Raw genomic sequence first — 25804 nt, forward strand, 5'->3', positions numbered from 1 at the left:
CCTTCTCACCCCCCCTTAAATTATTTAGATGCACTATTGTAAAGTGGCTGTTCCACTGATGTCAGAAGGTGAATTCACCAATTTGTAAGTCGCTCTGGATAAGAGCGTCTGCCAAATGACTTAAATGTAAATGTAAATTTGGGATGCAGCTTCCTATATATATAATACATCCCTTGTACAATATGTAGCCTATATTCTCCATATAAAGCCTAAAGGGAAATTCTAATTTTATGACCAAACCCTCAACATCTGGTGTTGGGCCCTAGCCAGAATAGAGGCACTTTGATGCTGCTGTGTGTGTGTGTGTGTGTGTGTGTGTGTGTCTGGCAGCATCTGAAAGGCTCTTGTGAAGATGAATAGTAATAATAATGATGAGACAGTGTTCAGCACCTCTCTGTTGATGTATCCCTGAGCCAGCCCACACTCCCAGCCCCGAGAAAGAGAGAATTGAGAACGCACACAGGCACACACATACACGCCACACACACACTCAGAGGAATGTCACGTGCCACCTTAATTGTGGACCAGCGGAGAGTGGATGGAATGATTTACACAGACACTGACATCTTGAAGGCCGAGTGTTTCACCCCTCTTCTTCCCTTCTCTCTTTCTCTCACAGCCTTTCATTTCCATGTTGAGACTAGTCTGATAACCTGGCTGTGGGACGGACTGGTTGTGGTTGACAACATCTGTAGGAGGTGTGTGTGAATGTGTGCAGACTGGATGTCCTGCTCCCCTTAAATCAGTCATCTCATTGTCTGTATAAAAGGACACACAGAAGAAACCTCAACAAATGCTTTTGTTGGTTAGTTTCAAAGCATCACAATAACAGTTTTGCTCTTTACTGTCATGCTATAGCTGGCAGTCTGATCATTTTTTCCTCTCTCCTGGGGAATGAGAACAAGGACAAATAAGATGAACTTTTTTTAAATAAACCTGTAGATCTTTAAAAATGACAATAAAAACATTGGAAGAGAGATTCTAGCTAAAGCTAAAACCACTAGCCTGCTAAACATCTGTAGTCTGTTGGTTCCAGAAGGTAAGTAGTGCTGTGTTGGTTTTAATAATGACCTGTTGTTCCACCTCATGACTCCCATCAGATTAGATCAAGTATCACCCTGTGTGTGTATGTGGTGTGTCAGATCAGCCAATGGTAGGCCAGCAGTGTGCGTGTGTGTGTGTGTGTGTCACATGCCATGTCTAATCCAGGCCATTACACAGCTCCACAGGGGGCCCAATTAGAGTAGATTAGATTAGATTATTAAGGGGATGCTGGCCACTCCCTACATGGGTGTTAAAGTGTATGTGTGTGTGTGTGTGTGTGTGTGTGTGTGTGACCTGCAGTCTCTCTCAGAGTATCTTCCAGTTAAAACAGACCAGGAAGATTGAAGAGGAGATGCACACAGATACAACATAGCTAACAGACACAGCAGTGGAACAACAGCGGTTCTTTATTCCATTGGACATCTAATCCCAACAACGCCTCATCCCATTGGACAGAGGAGCATTCTGAATATCAATCTCATTGGACATTTGTTAACCAACCTACCACTCAGTCTACAGCTGTACAAAAGAACTGTCTGACTTGATATGTAGGATAGTCAATATGTCACAGTCATTGACGAACCTGCACTTTACACCAGAACAGAGTCATTTTGAGACGTCAGAACAGCTCTGACACCAACAGAGCTGTTCTGAACTTCCTTATTTCCATCGTCTTCAAGAGGTGAGTTTTTCATTTCTTGACGCTCGCAGGTTAGACAATGGAGCATTTGGATGCTTTAAAAACATCTCAAATCTTAGTTTGCCAAAAGCATTGATGAGCCACAGACACAGCTTCTTCAGTCTGGTGTCAGTATACTGCCTTCTATTCAACAACAAAAGCATTGATGAGCCACAGACACAGCTTCTTCAGTCTGGTGTCGGTATACTGCCTTCCTTTTCTATTCAACAACAAAAGCATTGATGAGCCACAGACACAGCTTCTTCAGTCTGGTGTCGGTATACTGCCTTCCTTTTCTTTTCAACAACAAAAGCATTGATGAGCCACAGACACAGCTTCTTCAGTCTGGTGTCGGTATACTGCCTTCCTTTTCTATTCAACAACAAAAGCATTGATGAGCCACAGACACAGCTTCTTCAGTCTGGTGTCAGTATACTGCCTTCCTTTTCTATTCAACAACAAAAGCATTGATGAGCCACAGACACAGCTTCTTCAGTCTGGTGTAGGTATACTGCCTTCCTTTTCTATTCAACAACAAAAGCATTGATGAGCCACAGACACAGCTTCTTCAGTCTGGTGTCAGTATACTGCCTTCTATTCAACAACAAAAGCATTGATGAGCCACAGACACAGCTTCTTCAGTCTGGTGTCAGTATACTGCCTTCTTTTCAACAACAAAAGCATTGATGAGCCACAGACACAGCTTCTTCAGTCTGGTGTCAGTATACTGCCTTCTTTTCAACAACAAAAGCATTGATGAGCCACAGACACAGCTTCTTCAGTCTGGTGTCAGTATACTGCCTTCTATTCAACAACAAAAGCATTCATTTTGAGTCTGTTTGTGAAAGAGTGTTGAGACTCAAAAAGACAGAACTTGATTTCTGGAAGATTGAAACGGTGACCCATTCAGCGTCGGCAGTGAGAAACTGTCATGGATTTCAGGTGCTCAACATCCACCTTTCTCCTGGTGTTGAGGACAGTGTTGATTTGAGCTTGATCCACTATTTGAAGAATCTAAACGACATGGAGGTTTCTGTTAATTTCTTATCAATATGAGCTCAATGTCCTTTGTGACCCTCCGGGGGTCCTGTCACATGGCTGAGGAGACTTGCCTTGTGTTACTTTCACATCACAAACATCACCCCAGAGCAGTTCTGTTTGATACATCTGACATGGCTGGATTTCAAATGCAATAAAATCTATTTAAGGGACATGGTAAACTGAGGTTCTTATACCTATAGGTGATAACAGGATTTCTCAGAACACAGAGAACAGTTTCTTTGCCCTACACAGCTTGGAAACCCTAACACTTTAATATAACCCAGTTATAAACATCTGCATTCATCCACCTCACCTCCCTAAATAACATATATTTAGACTTTCCTCCTCCTCCTAGTGAGTCACAGACAAGTTGAAATCTGACCCATATATTTTGTGTCTTCCCTTACTCTCAACATCACCATGGACATCACCCCAAAACAAGACTTTGTCCTTCAGCTCACTACTCCATCTAATGTGATCTTCAAGACTGCTGGAGACCATTCTTCCAGTCAGTTGTCTGCCTCAAGGCCATGACAGATATCTCCTGTGTGGGTCTCACTTTGCTGCAAAGTACTTCACCTCCCTGCAGGAGTTTGAGTTCCAGTTTGAGTTCCAGTTGGTTTTCTCACCAGAGTTTGTGGACATGAGTGACCTGAACAGCTTTGGGCAGCTAAGGTGTCTGACACTGATGAAAGTGGACCTCATCGTTCAGCCAGCTCTGGGCATCATGTTCCACAATCTGTCCAGACTGGAGAGCCTGAACCTTATGGAATGTAGACTCCTCACTCTGGAGAAGGAGCTGAGCAGAGATCTGCAGTCCCTCAGTGTAATTAAATGTCCTGCTATAGAGGAGTTCAGTATGTTGGACAGCTTTCCAGAGCCCCTCACCTTCCTGAGGTTTATGGAGTTCTTTGGTCCTCACCTGCACTGCAGCTGTGATAATGCCTGTCTGGACAACTGGGCCAGGAGACAGCAACATGTCCAGGTCATATTTTGGCTTGAGGGAGAGCTGGAGATGGCATGCAAAAATGAAAATGGTATCCAGAACCTCCGCAGGTACTCGGAGGCCCACTGTTCCCTGGATGTGCGTTTTGTCCTGTTCATCTGCACCTCCCGGGACCTGCTCCTCTTCATACTGGTGGTGCTGCCCCATCAGCTGGCTGGGGACCACCTGCTGGCCTTCTGCCACATTGCCCGTAGTTGACTAGAAGAGGTGGTGCAGAGGCCCAACCCAGAGGGCGCTACCACTATGATGCCTTTGTGTCATACAGTGGTAGAGACGAGCGCTGGGTGATGGAGCAGCTGCTGCCGGGCCTCCCTTCCTGTGTCTCTGTCTGCACAGTAGGGACTTCCAGCTGGGAAGGAAATCATGGATAACAGCACAGACGGCCTCTACGGCAGCCACCACGCTCAGGGTCTGGTGAGTCGTCACTACCTGCGCAGTAGCTGGTGCTCCTTGGAGCTGCGACTGGACACCTGGCATCTGCTGGTGGAGCACACGGACATCCTTATCCTGGTCTTCCTGGAGGACATACACCCCCTAGGCAGCTGTCTGGCCACCACCACCTGGCCAGGCTGGTCAAGACCAGGACCTACCTGGACTGGCCCCAGGACCTACCTGGACTGGCCCCAGGACCCGGCTCTGCAGCCAGCCTTCTGGGACTGCCTGTGGACCAAATTGGCCCCTACTGAACCACTCCCTGCACAGTAACACAACACATAGATAGGAATACATGTCCACCTGTCTACCATGACAGGGGTATTCAATATTTATATACATAAACATTTTTGCTTTTGATGTTTTGTTTAGTACTATCATCATTTATTTAATGTAATGTATACTCTATGACTTACCTAATACCAAACCTACTAATTAACTAGGGCTGAGATTTTTATGTTACCAACAAGTGCATTGCACAACCAACAATACACCTTTTACAAGGGCAATATCCCAAACGTTCACAGCGATCACATTCATGGTTAACTCTGCGGATGTAGGTTCAAGTAGAAATTGCCTATGTTAAGTGCTGTGTACTTGTTGAAAGTGCATCTGATTTGAATCCCGGCCTAGTTAACTACAGTGCCTTCAATAGGAATTCACACCCCTTGTCTTTTTCCACGTTTTGTTGTTTTACAGCCTGCATTTAAAATGGATTCAACTGAGATTTTGTGTCACTGGCCTACACACAATACGGCATAATGTCACAGTGTTATGTTATGAATTATGTTTACAAATTCATGAAAATGAAAAAGGTGAAATGTCTTGAGTCAATAAGTAATCAACCCATTTGTTATGGCAAGCCTCACTTTGGGTGAAATAATAGTGTTTAACATGATTTTTGAAGGACTACCTCATCTCTGTACTCAGCACATACAATTATCTGCAAGGTCCCTCAGTCGAGTAATCAATTTCAAACACAGATTCAACTGTAAAGACCAGGGAGGTTTTCCAATGCCTCGTAAAGAAGGGCACATATTGGTAGAAGGGTAAAAAAAGCAGACATTGAATATCCCTTTCAGCATGAAGTTATTAATTACACTTTGGATGTTGTATCAATACACCCAGTCACTACAAAGATACAGACATCCTTCCTAACTCAGTTGCTGGAGAGGAAGGAAACAGCTCAGGGATTTCACCATGAGGACAATGGTGACTTCAAAACAGTTACAGAGTTTAATGGCTGTGATAGGAGAAAACTGAGGATGGATCACCAACATTATAATTGCTCCACAATACTAATCTAAATGACAGAGTGAAAAGACGGAGGCCAGTAAAGAATAATAACAAATCAAAAACATTCATCCTGTTTGCAATAAGGCACTAAAGTAAAACTGCAAAAAGTGTGGCAAAGACATTTACTGTCCTGAATAGAAAGCGTTGTGTTGGATTTGCTCCAAAACATAACACATCACCGAGTACCACTCCATATTTTCATATTTCGTGGTTGCTGCATCATGTTAAGGGTATGCTTGTCATTGACAAGGTCTAGGGAGTCTTTTTAAGGATAAAAATAAACTAATTAGGGCTAATCCTAGAGGCAAACCTGGTCGTCTGCTTTCCAACAGACACTGGGAGACAAATTCACCTTTCAGTGGAACAGTAACCTAAAACACAAGGCCAAATATTCACTGGAGTTGCTTACCAAGATGACATTGAATGTTCCTGAGTGGCAGGGTAGTCTAGTGGTTTGAGCGTTAGACTAGTAACTGAAAGGTTGCAAGTTCAAATCCCCGAGCTGACAAGGTACAAATCTGTCATTCTGCCCCTGAACAGGCAGTTAACCCACTGTTCCTAGGCTGTCATTGAAAATAAGAATTTGTTCTTAACTGACTTGCCTAGTAAAATAAAAATTAAAAAAATTTAAAAAATCTACCAACTTGACAAAGTTACCCAGAACCTTGACAAAGTTACCCAGAAAGACTCCCAGCTGTAACCACTGCTGTGACTAATATATATTGACTCAGGAGTGTGAATACATAATGTAAATTAGATATGAATTTCACATTTTCAATGAATTTGCAAAATTTTCCAATAACATGTCGTCGTGCTGTATGAACTAGTCTCAGGATAAACTACTTTGAGATGGAAATACAACCATTTATAATAGATATAAACTGATAGACACTCCCTACATGGGTCTCAAAACTCAGAAGTGTGTGTGTGTGTGTGTGTGTGTGTGTGCATGCCTGTCACAGTTCCTACTGAATGAATGAATGAATTTGATTTATCTAAAGCTTAGGGTGAATCTCTGTCAAAATGTCACAGTGGACTAATTAGTTCTTCTGTGTTCTCTAAACCTTAACACAAAGTCACACGATGGATTAGTAACACACCTCATGCATTCATTAGCTTTCATTAGTTTAACATATACTGAACAGGATTACAGGGGGACCTGATCCTAGATCAGCACTCCTGATCTGATACGCTTCTTACATAAGGGAATCATGAGTGTCCTTGTAGCTTCTCTGTTCGTCTCAGTATTAGACATGTTGCTTTAGGACAGATGTCTGACAGTACTCTCTGTGTAATCCATTATGGGTGGTATTAGACATGTTGCTTTAGGACAGATGTCTGACACTACTCTCTGTGTAATCCATTATGGGTGGTGTTAGGACAGATGTCTGACAGTACTCTCTGTGTAATCCATTATGGGTGGTATTAGACATGTTGCTTTAGGACAGATGTCTGACTACTCTCTGTGTAATCCATTATGGGTGGTATTAGACATGTTGCTTTAGGACAGATGTCTGACAGTACTCTCTGTGTAATCCATTATGGGTGGTATTAGACATGTTGCTTTAGGACAGATGTCTGACTACTCTCTGTGTAATCCATTATGGGTGATGTTAGACATGTCTCTTTAGGACAGATGTCTGACACTACTCTCTGTGTAATCCATTATGGGTGATATTAGACATGTTGCTTTAGGACAGATGTCTGACACTACTCTCTGTGTAATCCATTATGGGGTGTATTACAGCAGTGGTGAGACATACCAGGGCTGTAGAGATCAGCTGTCTGGTAGGGAGACATACCAGGGCTGTAGAGGTCAGCTGTCTGGTAGGGAGACATACCAGGGCTGTAGAGATCAGCTGTCTGGTAGGGAGACATACCAGGGCTGTAGAGGTCAGCTGTCTGGTAGGGAGACATACCAGGGCTGTAGAGATCATCTGTCTGGTAGGGAGACATACCAGGGCTGTAGAGATCAGCTGTCTGGTAGGGAGACATACCAGGGCTGTAGAGATCAGCTGTCTGGTAGGGAGAAATACCAGGGCTGTAGAGATCAGCTGTCTGGTAGGGAGACATACCAGGGCTGTAGAGATCAGCTGTCTGGTAGGGAGACATACCAGGGCTGTAGAGATCAGCTGTCTGGTAGGGAGACATACCAGGGCTGTAGAGATCAGCTGTCTGGTAGGGAGACATACCAGGGCTGTAGAGATCAGCTGTCTGGTAGGGAGACATACCAGGGCTGTAGAGATCAGCTGTCTGGTAGGGAGACATACCAGGGCTGTAGAGATCAGCTGTCTGGTAGGGAGACATCACAGGCAGATGAATGTGCTACAGACCATTTTCCATCTTGGGTAAATGACAGGGCAGCTCTGTCTCACCAACTATTTAATACTGCGCCAGGCCAGGCGAAGAAGCCAGGCGTCAGACTTGCAAATGGAAGTGTGAGTGTGAGGGGAAATTAATGTGTGTGTGTGTCTGTGTGCAATACCTTGTCTTGCATCTGACTTGCAAATAGCAGAGATTTGGACACGGCCCCTGTTTACATTTGTGTGCTCTCCGTGGCTCGTTGATGCATGGCACATGCAAATGAGGTGAACTTTGTTAAAATCCCAGATTGAGCTTTCGGGAAAAATTATCAACGCGATGCGTCAGCGCTGCTCGGCCGTGTGTCAGCTCCCATTTATCAGACAACCTTGTTATTTATGTGTAGTCTCGCTACTTCCCACCATGCAACAGGGATTGTTTGTGAGTGCAGCGGATAGAAAAAGACGGATGCATAATTTCTGTCAATTTTTTCCCATCTATCAAGGCACTCTAATATATGAGGTTGTTTTTCAATGCCGTTCTGTCGGCTCTGGCCCTTCAAGGTGTATCTCCACTGACTCGCTAAGTTGCAACACATTCAGATATTTTGACTGAGTATAAATGCATAAGGAGAAATATTTTCATTAAAATATATCATTATTTAATTCAATAAGATTTCAATCAAGGCCAATATGAGTTAGATTCCTCTGAAGATGAGCTTCGCTGTGTTGGAGTTGGGTCTGTTGATGGGAGGACAGTTCTGCTTCGATGGCATATTACTGGCCTTTGGAACCACATGTGTCATTTGATTGGAGTCTGGTTGGCTGTGTTTCTCTCTCTCTCTGTGTGTGTAAGGCCTCTGATTGGAGTCTGGTTGGCTGTGTTTCTCTCTCTCTCTCTGTGTGTGTAAGGCCTCTGATTGGAGTCTGGTTGGCTGTGTTTCTCTCTCTCTGTGTGTGTAAGGCCTCTGATTGGAGTCTGGTTGGCTGTGTTTCTCTCTCTCTCTGTGTGTGTAAGGCCTCTGATTGGAGTCTGATTGGCTGTGTTTCTCTCTCTCTCTGTGTGTGTAAGGCCTCTGATTGGAGTCTGGTTGGCTGTGTTTCTCTCTCTCTCTGTGTGTGTGTGTAAGGCCTCTGATTGGAGTCTGGTTGGATGTGTTTCTCTCTCTGTGTGTGTGTAAGGCCTCTGATTGGAGTCTGGTTGGCTGTGTTTCTCTCTCTCTCTGTGTGTGTGTGTAAGGCCTCTGATTGGAGTCTGGTTGGCTGTGTTTCTCTCTCTCTCTGTGTGTAAGGCCTCTGATTGGAGTCTGGTTGGCTGTGTTTCTCTCTGTGTGTGTGTGTGTGTAAGGCCTCTGATTTGAGTCTGGTTGGCTGTGTTTCTCTCTCTCTCTCTGTGTGTAAGGCCTCTGATTGGAGTCTGGTTGGCTGTGTTTCTCTCTGTGTGTGTGTGTGTGTGTGTAAGGCCTCTGATTGGAGTCTGGTTGGCTGTGTTTCTCTCTCTCTCTGTGTGTGTGTAAGGCCTCTGATTGGAGTCTGGTTTGCTGTGTTTCTCTCTCTCTCAGTGTGTGTAAGGCCTCTGATTTGAGTCTGGTCGGCTGTGTTTCTCTCTCTCTCTGTGTGTGTAAGGCCTCTGATTGGAGTCTGGTTGGCTGTGTTTCTCTCTCTCTCTGTGTGTGTAAGGCCTCTGATTGGAGTCTGGTTGGCTGTGTTTCTCTCTCTGTGTGTGTGTAAGGCCTCTGATTGGAGTCTGGTTGGCTGTGTTTCTCTCTCTCTCTGTGTGTGTAAGGCCTCTGATTGGAGTCTGGTTGGCTGTGTTTCTCTCTCTCTCTCAGTGTGTGTAAGGCCTCTGATTGGAGTCTGGTTGGCTGTGTTTCTCTCTCTGTGTGTGTGTAAGGCCTCTGATTGGAGTCTGGTTGGCTGTGTTTTCTCTCTCTCTGTGTGTGTAAGGCCTCTGATTGGAGTCTGTTTGGCTGTGTTTCTCTCTCTGTGTATGTAAGGCCTCTGATTGGAGTCTGGTTGGCTGTGTTTCTCTCTCTCTCTGTGTGTGTAAGGCCTCTGATTGGAGTCTGATTGGCTGTGTTTCTCTCTCTCTGTGTGTGTAACGCCTCTGATTGGAGTCTGATCGGCTGTGTTTCTCTCTCCCTCTGTGTGTGTAAGGCCTCTGATTGGAGTCTAGTTGGCTGTGTTTCTCTCTCTCTGTGTATGTAAGGCCTCTGATTGGAGTCTGGTTGGCTGTGTTTCTCTCTCTCTCTCTGTGTGTGTAAGGCCTCTGATTGGAGTCTGATTGGCTGTGTTTCTCTCTCTCTCTGTGTGTGTAAGGCCTCTGATTGGAGTCTGATTGGCTGTGTTTCTCTCTCTCTCTGTGTGTGTAAGGCTTCTGATTGGAGTCTGGTTGGCTGTGTTTCTCTCTCTGTGTGTGTGTAAGGCCTCTGATTGGAGTCTGGTTGGCTGTGTTTCTCTCTCTCTCTGTGTGTGTAAGGCCTCTGATTGGAGTCTGGTTGGCTGTGTTTCTCTCTCTCTCTGTGTGTAAGGCCTCTGATTGGAGTCTGGTTGGCTGTGTTTCTCTCTCTGTGTGTGTGTGTAAGGCCTCTGACTGGAGTCTGGTTGGCTGTGTTTCTCTCTCTCTGTGTGTGTAAGGCCTCTGATTGGAGTCTGGTTGGCTGTGTTTCTCTCTCTCTCTCTCTGTGTGTAAGGCCTCTGATTGGAGTCTGGTTGGCTGTGTTTCTCTCTCTCTGTGTGTGTAAGGCCTCTGATTGGAGTCTGGTTGGCTGTGTTTCTCTCTCTCTCTCTGTGTGTGTAAGGCCTCTGATTGGAGTCTGGTTGGCTGTGTTTCTCTCTCTCTGTGTGTGTAAGGCCTCTGATTGGAGTCTAGTTGGCTGTGTTTCTCTCTCTCTGTGTGTGTAAGGCCTCTGTTTGGAGTCTGGTTTGCTGTGTCTCTCTCTCTCTCTGTGTGTGTAAGGCCTCTGATTGGAGTCTGGTTTGCTGTGTTTCTCTCTCTCTCTCAGTGTGTGTAAGGCCTCTGATTTGAGTCTGGTTGGCTGTGTTTCTCTCTCTCTCTGTGTGTGTAAGGCCTCTGATTGGAGTCTGGTTGGCTGTGTTTCTCTCTCTCTCTCTGTGTGTGTAAGGCCTCTGATTGGAGTCTGGTTGGCTGTGTTTCTCTCTCTCTCTCTGTGTTTGTAAGGCCTCTGATTGGAGTCTGGTTGGCTGTGTTTCTCTCTCTGTGTGTGTGTGTAAGGCCTCTGATTGGAGTCTGGTTGGCTGTGTTTCTCTCTCTCTCTCTGTGTGTGTAAGGCCTCTGATTGGAGTCTGGTTGGCTGTGTTTCTCTCTCTCTGTGTGTGTAAGGCCTCTGATTGGAGTCTGGTTGGCTGTGTTTCTCTCTCTCTCTCTGTGTGTGTAAGGCCTCTGATTGGAGTCTGGTTGGCTGTGTTTTCTCTCTCTCTCTGTGTGTGTGTAAGGCCTCTGATTGGAGTCTGGTTGGCTGTGTTTCTCTCTCCCTCTCTCTCTCTCTCTCTCTCTCTCTCTCTCTCTCAGTGTGTGTAAGGCATCTGATTGGAGTCTGGTTGGCTGTGTTTCTCTCTCTCTGTGTGTGTAAGGCCTCTGATTGGAGTCTGGTTGGCTGTGTTTCTCTCTCTCTCTGTGTGTGTAAGGCCTCTGATTGGAGTCTGGTTGGCTGTGTTTCTCTCTCTCTGTGTGTGTGTAAGGCCTCTGATTGGAGTCTGGTTGGCTGTGTTTCTCTCTCTCTGTGTGTGTAAGGCTTCTGATTGGAGTCTAGTTGGCTGTGTTTCTCTCTCTCTACATTTACATTTTACATTTAAGTCATTTAGCAGACGCTCTTATCCAGAGCGACTTACAAATTGGTGAATTCACCTTCTGACATCCAGTGGAACAGCCACTTTACAATAGTGCATCTAAATCATTAAGGGGGGGTGGTGAGAAGGATTACTTATCCTATCCTAGGTATTCCTTGAAGAGGTGGGGTTTCAGGTGTCTCCGGAAGGTGGTGATTGACTCCGCTGTCCTGGCGTCGTGAGGGAGTTTGTTCCACCATTGGGGGCCAGAGCAGCGAACAGTTTTGACTGGGCTGAGCGGGAACTGTACTTCCTCAATGGTAGGGAGGCGAGCAGGCCAGAGGTGGATGAACGCAGTGCCCTTGCTTGGGTGTAGGGCCTGATCAGAGCCTGGAGGTACTGCGGTGCCGTTCCCCTCACAGCTCCGTAGGCAAGCACCATGGTCTTGTAGCGGATGCGAGCTTCAACTGGAAGCCAGTGGAGAGAGCGGAGGAGCGGGGTGACGTGAGAGAACTTGGGAAGGTTGAACACCAGACGGGCTGCGGCGTTCTGGATGAGTTGTAGGGGTTTAATGGCACAGGCAGGGAGCCCAGCCAGCAGCGAGTTGCAGTAATCCAGACGGGAGATGACAAGTGCCTGGATTAGGACCTGCGCCGCTTCCTGTGTGAGGCAGGCTCGTACTCTGCGGATGTTGTAGAGCATGAACCTACAGGAACGGGCCACCGCCATGATGTTGGTTGAGAACGACAGGGTGTTGTCCAGGATCACGCCAAGGTTCTTAGCGCTCTGGGAGGAGGACACAATGGAGTTGTCAACCGTGATGGCGAGATCATGGAACGGGCAGTCCTTCCCCGGGAGGAAGAGCAGCTCCGTCTTGCCGAGGTTCAGCTTGAGGTGGTGATCCGTCATCCACACTGATATGTCTGCCAGACATGCAGAGATGCGATTCGCCACCTGGTCATCAGAAGGGGGAAAGGAGAAGATTAATTGTGTGTCGTCTGCATAGCAATGATAGGAGAGACCATGTGAGGTTATGACAGAGCCAAGTGACTTGGTGTATAGCGAGAATAGGAGAGGGCCTAGAACAGAGCCCTGGGGGACACCAGTGGTGAGAGCGCGTGGCGAGGAGACAGATTCTCGCCACGCCACCTGGTAGGAGCGACCTGTCAGGTAGGACGCAATCAAGCGTGGGCCGCGCCGGAGATGCCCAACTCGGAGAGGGTGGAGAGGAGGATCTGATGGTTCACAGTATCGAAGGCAGCCGATAGGTCTAGAAGGATGAGAGCAGAGGAGAGAGAGTTAGCTTTAGCAGTGCGGAGCGCCTCCGTGATGCAGAGAAGAGCAGTCTCAGTTGAATGACTAGTCTTGAAACCTGACTGATTTGGATCAAGAAGGTCATTCTGAGAGAGATAGCGGGAGAGCTGGCCAAGGACGGCACGTTCAAGAGTTTTGGAGAGAAAAGAAAGAAGGGATACTGGTCTGTAGTTGTTGACATCGGAGGGATCGAGTGTAGGTTTCTTCAGAAGGGGTGCAACTCTCGCTCTCTTGAAGACGGAAGGGACGTAGCCAGCGGTCAGGGATGAGTTGATGAGCGAGGTGAGGTAAGGGAGAAGGTCCCCGGAAATGGTCTGGAGGAGAGAGGAGGGGATAGGGTCGAGCGGGCAGGTTGTTGGGCGGCCGGCCGTCACAAGAAGCGAGATTTCATCTGGAGAGAGAGGGGAGAAAGAGGTCAGAGCACAGGGTAGGGCAGTGTGAGCAGAACCAGCGGTGTCGTTTGACTTAGCAAACGAGGATCGGATGTCGTCGACCTTCTTTTCAAAATGGTTGACGAAGTCATCTGCAGAGAGGGAGGAGGGGGGAGGGGAGGAGGATTCAGGAGGGAGGAGAAGGTGGCAAAGAGCTTCCTAGGGTTAGAGGCAGATGCTTGGAATTTAGAGTGGTAGAAAGTGGCTTTAGCAGCAGAGACAGCGGAGGAAAATGTAGAGAGGAGGGAGTGAAAGGATGCCAGGTCCGCAGGGAGGCGAGTTTTCCTCCATTTCCGCTCGGCTGCCCGGAGCTCTGTTCTGTGAGCTCGCAATGAGTCATCGAGCCACGGAGCGGGAGGGGAGGACCGAGCCGGCCTGGAGGATAGGGGACATAGAGAGTCAAAGGATGCAGAAAGGGAAGAGAGGAGGGTTGAGGAGGCAGAGTCAGGAGAAAGGTTGGAGAAGGTATGAGCAGAGGGAAGAGATGAAAGGATGGAAGAGGAAAGAGTAGCGGGGGAGAGAGAGCGAAGGTTGGGACGGCGCGATACCATCCGAGTAGGGGCAGTGTGGGAAGTGTTGGATGAGAGCGAGAGGGAAAAGGATACAAGGTAGTGGTCGGAGACTTGGAGGGGAGTTGCAGTGAGGTTAGTGGAAGAACAGCATCTAGTAAAGATGAGGTCAAGCGTATTGCCTGCCTTGTGAGTAGGGGGGGAAGGTGAGAGGGTGAGTTCAAAAGAGGAGAGGAGTGGAAAGAAGGAGGCAGAGAGGAATGAGTCAAAGGTAGACGTGGGGAGGTTAAAGTCGCCCAGGACTGTGAGAGGTGAGCCGTCCTCAGGAAAGGAGCTTATCAAGGCATCAAGCTCATTGATGAACTCTCCGAGGGAACCTGGAGGGCGATAAATGATAAGAATGTTAAGCTTGAAAGGGCTGGTAACTGTGACAGCATGGAATTCAAAGGAGGCGATAGATAGATGGGTAAGGGGAGAGAGAGAGAATGACCACTTGGGAGAGATGAGGATCCCGGTGCCACCACCCCGCTGACCAGAAGCTCTCGGGGTGTGCGAGAACACGTGGGCGGACGAAGAGAGAGCAGTAGGAGTAGCAGTGTTATCTGTGGTGATCCATGTTTCCGTCAGTGCCAGGAAGTCGAGGGACTGGAGGGAGGCATAGGCTGAGATGAACTCTGCCTTGTTGGCCACAGATCGGCAGTTCCAGAGGCTACCGGAGACCAGGAACTCCACGTGGGTCGTGCGCGCTGGGACCACCAGATTAGGGTGGCCGCGGCCACGCGGTGTGGAGCGTTTGTATGGTCTGTGCAGAGAGGAGAGAACAGGGATAGATAGACACATAGTTAACAGGGTACAGAAGAGGCTACGCTAATGCAAAGGAGATTGGAATGACAAGTGGACTACACGTCTCGAATGTTCAGAAAGTTAAGCTTACGTAGCAAGAATCTTATTGACTAAAATGATTGAAATGAAACAGTACTGCTGGAGTAGGCTAGCTGGTAGTGGCTGCGATGTTGACACTACACTAATCAAGTCGTTCCGTCGAGTGTAATAGTTTCTACAGTGCTGCTATTCGGGGGCTAGCTGGCTAGCTAGCAAGGTTGATTGCGTTCCGTTACTTTAAAAGAACGACAATAGCTGGCTGGCTAACCTAGAAAATCGCTCTAGGCTACACAATTGTCTTAGATACAAAGACGGCTATGTAGCTAGCTAGCTACGATCAAACAAAACAAACCGTTGTACTGTAATAGTTACTACAGTGCTGCTATTCGGGGGCTAGCTGGCTAGCTACGTTAGAAGAACGACAATAGCTGGCCAGCTAACCTAGAAAATCGCTCTAGGCTACACAATTGTCTTAGATACAAAGACGGCTATGTAGCTAGCTAGCTACGATCAAACAAAACAAACCGTTGTACTGTAATAGTTACTACAGTGCTGCTATTCGGGGGCTAGCTGGCTAGCTACGTTAGAAGAACGACAATAGCTGGCCAGCTAACCTAGAAAATCGCTCTAGACTACACAATTGTCTTAGATACAAAGACGGCTATGTAGCTGGCTAGCTACGATCAAACAAATCAAACCGTTGTACTGTAATGAAGTGAAATGAAAATGTGATACTACCTGTGGAACGACGCGGAATGTTGACCGGGTAGTTGGAGTTCAATTCGGTAGAGGTTGGCTAGCTGTTGGCTAGCTAGCTAGCAGCATTTCCTACGTTAAGGACGACAAATAGCTGGCTAGCTAACCTTGGTAAATTAAGATAATCACTCTAAGTCTACACACTCTAAACTGCACAATTATCTTGGATACAAAGACAACTATGTAGCTAGCTGACACTACGCTAATCGAGTCGTTCAGTTGAGTGTAATAGTTTCTACAGTGCTAGTGGACAGTGGATGTTAGCTAGCTGCTTAGCTAGCTGCTGGGCAGATACGTTAGGACGACGAAATACGATAATTATGCAATTGTCGTTGAGACAAAGACGGCTATGTAGCTGGCTAAGAAGAAATTGCTAAGATTAGACAAATCAAACCGTTGTACTATAACGAAATGTAATGAAAAGTTATAAAAAGTTATACTACCTGCGGACCGAAGTGTAGATGCGGCCGCTCGCTCCAACCGGAATCTCTCTGTGTGTGTAAGGCCTCTGTTTGGAGTCTGGTTGGCTGTGTCTCTCTCTCTCTGTGTGTGTAAGGCCTCTGATTGGAGTCTGGTTTGCTGTGTTTCTCTCTCTCTCTCAGTGTGTGTAAGGCCTCTGATTTGAGTCTGGTTGGCTGTGTTTCTCTCTCTCTCTGTGTGTGTGTAAGGCCTCTGATTGGAGTCTGGTTTGCTGTGTTTCTCTCTCTCTCTCAGTGTGTGTAAGGCCTCTGATTTGAGTCTGGTTGGCTGTGTTTCTCTCTCTCTCTGTGTGTGTAAGGCCTCTGATTGGAGTCTGGTTGGCTGTGTTTCTCTCTCTCTCTGTGTGTGTAAGGCCTCTGATTGGAGTCTGGTTGGCTGTGTTTCTCTCTCTCTCTGTGTGTGTAAGGCCTCTGATTGGAGTCTGGTTGGCTGTGTTTCTCTCTCTCTCTCTGTGTGTGTGTAAGGCCTCTGATTGGAGTCTGGTTGGCTGTGTTTCTCTCTCTCTCTCTCTCTCTCTCTCTCTCTCAGTGTGTGTAAGGCATCTGATTGGAGTCTGGTTGGCTGTGTTTCTCTCTCTCTGTGTGTGTAAGGCCTCTGATTGGAGTCTGGTTGGCTGTGTTTCTCTCTCTCTCTCTGTGTGTGTAAGGCCTCTGATTGGAGTCTGGTTGGCTGTGTTTCTCTCTCTCTGTGTGTGTGTAAGGCCTCTGATTGGAGTCTGGTTGGCTGTGTTTCTCTCTCTCTGTGTGTGTAAGGCTTCTGATTGGAGTCTAGTTGGCTGTGTTTCTCTCTCTCTGTGTGTGTAAGGCCTCTGATTGGAGTCTGGTTGGCTGTGTTTCTCTCTCTCTCTCTGTGTGTGTAAGGCCTCTGATTGGAGTCTGGTTGGCTGTGTTTCTCTCTCTCTCTGTGTGTGTGTAAGGCCTCTGATTGGAGTCTGGTTGGCTGTGTTTCTCTCTCTCTGTGTGTGTAAGGCTTCTGATTGGAGTCTAGTTGGCTGTGTTTCTCTCTCTCTGTGTGTGTAAGGCCTCTGTTTGGAGTCTGGTTGGCTGTGTCTCTCTCTCTCTGTGTGTGTAAGGCCTCTGATTGGAGTCTGGTTTGCTGTGTTTCTCTCTCTCTCTCAGTGTGTGTAAGGCCTCTGATTTGAGTCTGGTTGGCTGTGTTTCTCTCTCTCTCTGTGTGTGTGTAAGGCCTCTGATTTGAGTCTGGTTTGCTGTGTTTCTCTCTCTCTCTCAGTGTGTGTAAGGCCTCTGATTTGAGTCTGGTTGGCTGTGTTTCTCTCTCTCTCTGTGTGTGTAAGGCCTCTGATTGGAGTCTGGTTGGCTGTGTTTCTCTCTCTCTCTCTCTGTTTGTAAGGCCTCTGATTGGAGTCTGGTTGGCTGTGTTTCTCTCTCTGTGTGTGTGTGTAAGGCCTCTGATTGGAGTCTGGTTGGCTGTGTTTCTCTCTCTCTCTCAGTGTGTGTAAGGCCTCTGATTGGAGTCTGGTTGGCTGTGTTTCTCTCTCTCTCTGTGTGTGTAAGGCCTCTGATTGGAGTCTGGTTGGCTGTGTTTCTCTCTCTCTCTCTGTGTGTGTAAGGCCTCTGATTGGAGTCTGGTTGGCTGTGTTTCTCTCTCTCTCTCTGTGTGTGTGTAAGGCCTCTGATTGGAGTCTGGTTGGCTGTGTTTCTCTCTCTCTCTCTCTCTCTCTCTGTGTGTGTAAGGCATCTGATTGGAGTCTGGTTGGCTGTGTTTCTCTCTCTCTGTGTGTGTAAGGCCTCTGATTGGAGTCTGGTTGGCTGTGTTTCTCTCTCTCTCTCTGTGTGTGTAAGGCCTCTGATTGGAGTCTGTTTGGCTGTGTTTCTCTCTCTCTCTGTGTGTGTGTAAGGCCTCTGATTGGAGTCTGGTTGGCTGTGTTTCTCTCTCTCTCTGTGTGTGTAAGGCCTCCGATTGCAGATATTTTTTCTTTGACTGCTGTCATTCAGTCCTGAGAGAGAACAGATTCAGAACATTCTTTGAATTCATGTGAATCCATGTGCTCTCGCTCTCTCTCGCTCTCTTTCTCTATCTTTCTCTCTCTCTGTTTTCTCTCTTTTTCTCTCTGTTTTCTCTCTCTCTCCATGCTCCATGTGCGCTGTCTGTCTGTCTGTCTGTCTGTCTGTCTGTCTGTCTGTCTGTCTGTCTGTCTGTCTGTCTGTCTGTCTGTCTGTCTGTCTGTCTGTCTGTCTGTCTGTCTGTCTGTCTGTCTGTCTGTCTGTCTGTCTGTCTGTCTGTCTGTCTGTCTGTCTGTCTGTCTGTCTGTCTGTCTGTCTGTCTGTCTGTCTGTCTGTCTGTCTGTCTGTCTGTCTGTCTGTCTGTCTGTCTGTCTGTCTGTCTGTCTGTCTGTCTGTCTGTCTGTCTGTCTGTCTGTCTGTCTGTCTGTCTGTCTGTCTGTCTGTCTGTCTGTCTGTCTGTCTGTCTGTCTGTCTGTCTGTCTGTCTGTCTGTCTGTCTGTCCGTCCGTCCGTCCGTCCGTCCGTCCGTCCGTCCGTCCGTCCGTCCGTCCGTCCGTCCGTCCGTCCGTCCGTCCGTCCGTCCGTCCGTCCGTCCGTCCGTCCGTCCGTCCGTCCGTCCGTCCGTCCGTCCGTCCGTCCGTCCGTCCGTCCGTCCGTCCGTCCGTCCGTCCGCCCGCCCGACCGTCCGTCCGTCCGTCCGTCCGTCCGTCCGTCCGTCCGTCCGTCCGTCCGTCCGTCCGTCCGTCCGTCCGTCCGTCCGTCCGTCCGTCCGTCCAAACTCCACAGCCAGAACAGGAATGCAGTGTGAGAGTGTTTCACCACTTGTTGTGTAAACTCACACCAGGGTATCTCTTTCTCCATCTCTCTCGCTCAGTCTGTCTGCGTGCGTGTGGTTTGCCCTCTGTACCAATTTTAGAATGACTTTACTAAAATGTCAGGGTGGCTGATGAGCAAAATGATGATTGTCGAGAAGAACTTGATGACAGTTGGAAAGAGAAGAGGAGAGATGTATAGCTCCAATTGCAATTACATACCCATATAATCTATGGAGTAGAAATGAACAAGAGTGACCTTTTAACCTCGCCTATCCAGGCCAAATGTTGCTGTTTGTTCAATTTCCTGTATTACATTTGGTTGTCGTTGGCAAGGTTGACAACAATAGCTAAAACATTAGCAATATCCTTGCAACTAATGTTTTGTGGATTATGATCAGGTAAGAAATTAGTACGATGTCATTTGAGGCATTTCTTAGCAATGTTCTTCAAAAAACATGAAGAAATGTACGTTTTAAATCTTAGGTTCAGGTTAATTATGGTGTTTAGGTTATCTCTTATGATTAGGTTAACTCTATAACTGGTGTATTCCCTCCTTTCCTGGAACATTGTAGCAAATTCTCCTCAATCTCTGTTGTCCTTATTCTATGTTGTCCCTCTCTGGAGGCCCACTGGTATTAACATTACAGCTGAAGGCTTTCTTGTCCGCTATCTATCTGACCGACGTGGGGTTGAGAAACGCTGGACGACTCTGCTGGTGTGTGTCAGCATTCAAATGAGACATGCATATGCAGCATCATCATTAGTGGGTGTCACAGAGTTGAAGTGGGAATGTGTGTTTGTGTGTGTGTCAGTTTGCTGGTCAGTGAAATGTGAGTATGTGTGTGTCTGAGTGGGAAGATGGCAGTGTGGATGAACCGCTCGATAGCAAACAGGAAAAGGAAACTAAAGTAAGAGTAGAGTTGGTGTGTGTGTCTCGACTTGATTGCTACGCTGCACAACTCTCCTTTTTTAGATTCTCATCTGACACACAGCAGGGTTCCTCTCTCTCTCTCTCTTTCTCACTTTCTGTCCCTCTCTGATTCTGTCTTTCTCCCCCTCTCTCCTTCTCTTCTATCATGCCCTCTCTGTTTACCCCCCCCTCTCTCCCTCTTTCTCACTTTCTGTCCCTCTCTGATTCTGTCTTTCTCCCCCTCTCTCCTTCTCTTCTATCATGCCCTCTCTGTTTTACCCCCCCCTCTCTCCTTCTCTTCTATCATGCCCTCTCTGTCTTTCTCCCCCTCTCTCCTTCTCTTCTATCATGCCCTCTCTGTTTTACCCCCCCTCTCTCCCTCTTTCTTCAGTTTCGTCTGTGCCTGTGAGAACCACCGCTGTACCTAAACATCAGGAGAGAAGTCCTCCTTAATTGAAAAAAGTCATTAAACAAGTCATTAGTCAGTTGTTTATATATCTCCTTAGACAGTAGGTGATGCTTGTTGTTGTTGTTCAGTCAGCGAGAAGAGAATCAACATGCTGCTGAAGTAGTGAAGTCTTAGCGACATGTGTGTGAAGACTATTGGAGAGTGTGTGTACATGTGTGTGAAGACTATAGGAGAGTGTGTGTACATGTGTGTGAAGACTATTGGAGAGTGTGTGTACATGTGTGTGAAGACTATTGGAGAGTGTGTGGACATGTGTGTGAAGACTATTAGAGAGTGTGTGTACATGTGTGTGAAGACTATTGGAGAGTGTGTGTACATGTGTGTGAAGACTATTGGAGAGTGTGTGTACATGCGTGTGAAGACTATTGGAGAGTGTGTGTGTACATGTGTGTGTGTGAAAACTATTAGAGTGTGTGTGTACGTGTGTGTGTGTGTGTGATTGGAGAGTGTGTGTACATGCATGTGTGAAGACTATTAGAGTGTGTGTGTACATGTGTGTGTGTGATTGGAGAGTGTGTGTACATGCATGTGTGAAGACTATTGGAGAGTGTGTGAGTACATGTGTGTGTGTGAAGACTATTAGAGAGTGTGTGTACATGCATGTGTGAAGACTATTGGAGAGTGTGTGGACATGTGTGTGAAGACTATTGGAGAGTGTGTGTACATGTGTGTGAAGACTATTGGAGAGTGTGTGTACATGTGTGTGAAGACTATTGGAGAGTGTGTGTACATGCATGTGTGAAGACTATTGGAGAGTGTGTGTACATGCATGTGTGAAGACTATTGGAGAGTGTGTGGACATGTGTGTGAAGACTATTGGAGAGTGTGTGGACATGTGTGTGAAGACTATTGGAGAGTGTGTGGACATGTGTGTGAAGACTATTGGAGAGTGTGTGTACATGCGGTGTGTGACTATTGGAGAGTGTGTGTACATGCGGTGTGTGAAGACTATTGGAGAGTGTGTGTACGTGTGTGTGTGTGTGTCAGAGACCAACAGTTATCAGAGGGACTTTATGTTGTCTGCACAATTCTGAAAGAATCTCTGGACTCTGAACTCTATACCAGTGTTTCCCAAACTTTTCCTGGGCCTCCGAGCCTCCTAACCCCTGTTGTAGAAATTGTTACACAGAGACACTTGAAGTCAATCTTAAATGAAGCTGGAGAGGTCACAGTCAAACTTAGATGCATAAAGTACCTGTCTGAAGTGAGCTCTCACTGGGCAGTCCCTTTAGTTGTCTTATATACTGCAGACAAGTCATATTTGCATGATTTAGTTTATTCATAATTCATTAATCATTAATGTTTGCTTCATTCATGTGAAGACCAATACTGGGTCATGCTTGTGATAGACCAGTACCTCACGAGGCTTCTTCTCTAAGCTGAGACCTCAAAACTGAGATATCATTTCTCTAAACAAGGTTCTGGGCGTACTGCCAAATTGCAGATACTGATAGTGAGGATTCGTTCAGTCAGTCACTTGCATGAACATAGAAATTGGTTATTAGAAAAGCACAAAAACAAAAATGTCCACCTTAGCCTCCTAACCCCCTAGCCTCCTAACCCCCAAGCCTCCTAACCCCCTAGCCTCCTAACCCCCTAGCCTCCTAACCCCATGCCTCCTAACCCCCTAGCCTCCTAACCTCCTAGCCTCCTAACCACCTAGCCTCCTAACCTCCTAGCTCCCTAGCCTTCTAGCCTTCTAACCCCCTAGCCTTCTAGCCTCCTAGACCCCATAGCCTCCTAGATCCGTAACATCCTAGCCTCCTAACCCCCTAGCCTCCTAACCCCCTAGCCTCCTAACCCCCTAGCCTCCTAACCCCCAAGCCTCCTAACCCCCTAGCCTCCTAACCTCCTAGCCTCCTAACCACCTAGCCTCCTAACCTCCTAACTCCCTAGCCTTCTAGCCTTCTAACCCCCTAGCCTTCTAGCCTCCTAGACCCCTAGCCTCCTAGACCTCTAACATCCTCGCCTCCCAAACCCCCAGCCTCCCAAAACTCTAGCCTCCCAACACTCTAGCCTCCTAACCTCCTAGCCTCCTAGACCCCTATCCTCATAACCTCCTAGCCTTCTAGACCCCTAGCCGTTCCACTTGATCTATTCCTGATTAGTCAACTAATCCCCAAGCCATTGACTTGTTGAATCAGGTGCTTTAGTTCAGGAGCGTATTCATAAAGTGTCTTCGAGTAGGAGCAGGACTCTAAAGTACAACCAATATTTTGCTATGCAACCAGCAGTTTAACAATGGGAGCACTGTGCAACTATGAACAAAACTCTCCCAGATAATGATTGTTGTAATGATAAGGCTTGGCTGTAGCGTTGTTTCAGAGGGCCCTAGAGAAACAAGTGAGTGCAGATCCGTTAGCATCCTGGTTGCACCATTACTACAGTGAAAACGTCTTGCTTCTATCCCAGCCAGGTCAAATGATCTGACCCATATTACCAGCACAACATCTGTATCTTCTATAGCGGATCGCCGGGACCGCACAACATCTGTATCTTCTATAGCGGATCGCCGGGACCACACAACATCTGTATCTTCTATAGCGGATCACCGGGACCACACAACATCTGTATCTTCTATAGCGGATCGACCGGGACCGGGACCACACAACATCTGTATCTTCTATAGCGGATCGCCGGGGAACAACATCTGTATCTTCTATAGCGGATTGCCGGGACCGCACAACATCTGTATCTTCTATAGCGGATAGGGACCGAACAACATCTGTATCTTCGGGACCGGGACGCACAACATCTGTATAGCGGATTCTATAGCGGATCGCCGGGACCGCGGGACAACATCTGTATCTTCTATAGCGGATCGCCGGGACCGCACAACATCTGTATCTTCTATAGTGGATCGCCGGGACCGCACAACATCTGTATCTTCTATAGTGGATCGCCGGGACCGAACAACATCTGTATCTTCTATAGCGGATCGCCGGGACCGCACAACATCTGTATCTTCTATAGTGGATCGCCGGGACCGAACAACATCTGTATCTTCTATAGTGGATCGCCGGGACCGAACAACATCTGTATCTTCTATAGCGGATCGCCGGGACCGCACAACATCTGTATCTTCTATAGCGGATCGCCGGGACTGCACAACATCTGTATCTTCTATAGCGGATCGCCGGGACCGAACAACATCTGTATCTTCTATAGCGGATCGCCGGGACCGCACAACATCTGTATCTTCTATAGCGGATCGCCGGGACCGAACAAGACATGTATCTTCTATAGCGGATCGCCGGGACCACACAACATCTGTATCTTCTATAGCGGATCGCCGGGACCGAACAAGACATGTATCTTCTATAGCAGATCGCCGGGACCTCACAACATCTGTATCATCTATAGTGGATCGCCGGGACCGAACAACATCTGTATCTTCTATAGTGGATCGCCGGGACCGAACAAGACATGTATCTTCTATAGCGGATCGCCGGGACCGCATTTTGACACACTTGCGTCGTTAACCATTTGTTTACACTTTGTTCAGTCCCGTTACCTCATAGGATAGCTAGCTAACAACCTGGTAAATTGACCAGTATATCCAAAGATTTGGGGGCACAGAAAGAAAGGAAAGGGGACGGCTTCTTCAGGAGATCAAGGAATGTATGAATGACTGATCTCTTGCATGTCATCATCACAAACCTGACATTTTGAAAGAGTTTGTCAAATGTTCAGTGTAATGCATCTCAATAGGAAAATAGTGATTTTACATCATATATAAACCTAATATTCCACACATGACTTTGTCATTTCAATGACGGGTATTCCTACCAACCAGTGGAGGCTGCTTAGTGGAGGATGGTTCATTATAATGTCTGGAACAGAGCAAATGGATTGGCATCAGACACATGGACACCATATGTTGATGTATTTGATACCGTTCCACTGATTCCTCTCCAGCTATTACCACTAGCCCGTCCTCCCCAATTAAGGTGTCACCAACCTCCTGTGGTATCAACATTTTAGCCTTTATAATAAACGGATGTGTTTACAGTGCTACATATTAGTTTCATGGGCAACAGCATGTGCTAACAGTAGCTAGACTACATTTAGTCCCAGTACAGGCTGTATCTCAATCAATATATGATTCTTTTCTGGTGCTCCTAAATGTCATGCACCAATTCTACCAATGAAATGTCTTATTTAGAACCCTGGAGCCCTGTGGGCCGTAGGTATGAAACATCTCAGAGTGCTGATCTAGGGTCAGGTCTGCCCTGTCCATGTAATCTTATGTAAAATGCAAAACTGATTCTAAATCAGCACTTTTACTCTGAGACGCTTGATACGCACGCAGGGCTACAACCAAACTGTGGAACGTCTGGGGGTCCTCGTGGAGAGGTTAGAGATATACTGCTCTATACTGTAAATGGAGAGGGAGACTTATGTATATATTTATTGAACATTTTCAAGTGCAAGTTGCCAGATAGAATTGTAAAAAGCCCACCTGGTTGCCAGGGGATTCCTTTAGAATGTCATCTACCAAACCACCTGTCCTCTGATCTGTCTGTTTCTTCCTCAACCAGCTGATTGATACATGTCATATTGTGCGTGTGGAAGTATTTTCAAACAGTTCTCAATGTTTCCTGCGTTCGTAGGTTGCATCATCTGCAGCATTTGTGTGTGTATCTCTGTGTGTGTTTGTGTTTCTCCTCTGTGTGTGTGTTTCTCCTCTGTGTGTGTGTTTCTCCTCTGTGTGTGTGTTTCTCCTCTGTGTGTGTGTGTATCTCCTCTGTGTGTGTGTGTGTGTGTGTGTTTCTCCTCTGTGTGTGTGTGTTTCTCCTCTGTGTGTGTGTTTCTCCTCTCCCTGTGTGTGTGTGTGTGTGTTTCTCCTCTCTCTCTCTCTCTCTCTGTGTGTGTGTGTGTGTGTGTGTGTGTGTGTGTGTGTGTGTGTGTGTGTGTGTGTGTGTGTGTGTGTGTGTGTGTATCTACTGCTTTGTTTCATTCATTTGTTTCAAGAAAATTTCTGTTCTTTCATCTCCTTCTTTCAGATTGAACTGTGCTGTGTCGCTCCAGGCTCTGTTAGTTACTGATTTTCTTTCTCCCCTCTGACTAATGAGACCATGTTCCTCTCCATGTTCTTCTCTATGTCTCCCCTCTGACTAAGGAGACCATGTTCCTCTCCATGTTCCTCTCCATGTCTCCCTTCTGACTAATGAGACCATGTTCCTCTCCATTTCTCCCCTCTGACTAAAGAGACCACGTTCCTCTCCATTTCCCTCTCCATTTCTCCCCTCTGACTAATGAGACCATGTTACTCTCCATTTCCCTCTCCATGTCTCCCCTCTGACTAATGAGACCATGTTACTCTCCATTTCCCTCTCCATGTCTCCCCTCTGACTAATGAGACCATGTTCCTCTCCATTTTCCTCTCCATTTTTCCCCTCTGGCTAATGAGACCATGTTCCTCTCCATTTCTCCCCTCTGACTAATGAGACCATGTTCCTCTCCATTTCCCTCTCCATTTCTCCCCTCTGGCTAATGAGACCATGTTCCTCTCCATTTCCCTCTCCATTTCTCCCCTCTGGCTAATGAGACCATGTTCCTCTCCATTTCTCCCCTCTGACTAATGAGACCATGTTCCTCTCCATTTCTCCCCTCTGACTAATGAGACCATGTTCCTCTCCATTTCCCTCTCCATTTCGCCCCTCTGACTAATGAGACCATGTTCCT

The 25804-nt window shown here is 47.0% G+C and overlaps 1 pseudogene; it reads left to right on the forward strand.

Moving 5' to 3' along the window:
* Nucleotides 1-23544, forward strand: part of LOC135531566 (toll-like receptor 4) — a 31216-nt pseudogene extending 7672 nt beyond the window's left edge.
* The last annotated feature ends 2260 nt before the right edge of the window (nt 23545-25804 follow it).

Source organism: Oncorhynchus masou, unplaced genomic scaffold, assembly GCF_036934945.1.
Source record: "Oncorhynchus masou masou isolate Uvic2021 unplaced genomic scaffold, UVic_Omas_1.1 unplaced_scaffold_1648, whole genome shotgun sequence".
Lineage (NCBI taxonomy): Eukaryota > Metazoa > Chordata > Actinopteri > Salmoniformes > Salmonidae > Oncorhynchus > Oncorhynchus masou.